Source organism: Hydra viridissima, unplaced genomic scaffold (assembly GCF_058129835.1).
Source record: "Hydra viridissima isolate aposymbiotic clone 2 unplaced genomic scaffold, HvirCarnegie_v1 scaffold_14, whole genome shotgun sequence".
Lineage (NCBI taxonomy): Eukaryota > Metazoa > Cnidaria > Hydrozoa > Anthoathecata > Hydridae > Hydra > Hydra viridissima.
Window position 1 is genome coordinate 9,336,840 of NW_028324313.1, and position 1,358 is coordinate 9,338,197.

General features: G+C 27.5%; 1 long non-coding RNA gene across 1 annotated transcript; it reads right to left on the bottom strand.

Annotated features, from left to right (window-relative positions):
* Positions 1–607: 607 nt before the first annotated feature.
* On the bottom strand, positions 608–1,138 carry LOC145181835 (uncharacterized). Its single transcript, XR_013845904.2, has 2 exons — positions 1,009–1,138; positions 608–923 (listed from the first exon to the last, which is right to left on the bottom strand). It is a non-coding gene; the product is annotated as an uncharacterized LOC145181835 (long non-coding RNA).
* Between the last annotated feature and the right edge of the window lie 220 nt (positions 1,139–1,358).

Genomic DNA, 1,358 nt, shown 5'->3' on the forward strand with positions numbered 1-1,358 from the left:
GTGTTTTCTTATGAACTAACAGAGCCATTTTCTATTACAAAATGAACTAACGGTCATTTTATAATAGAAAGTTTATTAGCAAACGAAGTTTTAAACGAAAATGGCAGTAAATTTGATTTTCGAGTGCTGAAATTTTTTTTTTTCGGATATTGGCTTCGCAGTCTCCCTGTTAGGATGCAAGTCAGACGGACACACTTTTTGATCTTCTTTTGAGACAAATTTCTTTGAAAATAGAATCTGTTTTACTGAATGAATGTTTATAGTACAAAACACCAATGTTTTCTCAGCGAACTTGAAAGTGGGTACATTGGGAAACTACACGGTAAAATAAAAAGGTGCGTAAAAAAACCAAAATCGGTTTTTCAGACTAAAGCCAGATTGAAACCTTTTTCGGTTTTTTGAAAAACCGACTAATAAGTCGGTTTTTCAAAAATCCGAAATATTTCGTTTTTCAAAAAACTCAAATCGGTTTTTTGAAAAACCAATACTTTTTTTTATTTAGTCGGAATTTCAACAAATCAATATTTGTTTTTTAATAAACCCAACTACCGGTTAATATACATCCCATTTGTATAGAATGTTGAATGTTAAGAAAAACAAAATCTTTATGCTGCAAATATTCTGGAAAAAGATCATTACAATTTTTGCAATCACAGTTTGCACAACTTTGAAATTTGTTTAGCAGTTTTGCAAAGTTTAACTTTATCAGAAATAACATGGTGTTCGTTAAAAGTTAGTGTTTTTTCCAATGGCTTAGGATAAGCAATATCGAATAAAAAATATGCTGCCATAACCATACTGACGCCACAAGAAAAATCTGGGATGTCTTTCGCAACAAGTATTTTATTAACAAAAAGATCTATTGATATTGGTCTTAGAACTGGGCCTTTAATCCAGAGAATAGGAGTGAGACAAGCCGGATCCTAAATCAAAGTAAAACATTAAGTTGTAATTAAATTATAATGAACAAAATATTTTCACTTGTCATACTTATGACAAGACCCTTACCGCGTCAAAGACATATAGAAGACTTCTCTCCTCTGAGAACAGATGAACAAGCATAGTAGCACTTAAATTCTTCGAGATGCCTAAAAATAATAAAACGTTGCTTACAAAAAGATTAAACCTTCGGTTAATATATATATATATATATTTATATATATATATATATATATATATATATATATATATATATATATATATATATATATATATATATATATATATATATATATATATATATATATATATATATATATATATTCAAACTCGGTTAATAAAAAACAAATTCGGTTAATATATATATATATATATATATATATTCAAGACAAGAAAATTTATCCAATATCCTTCACAGT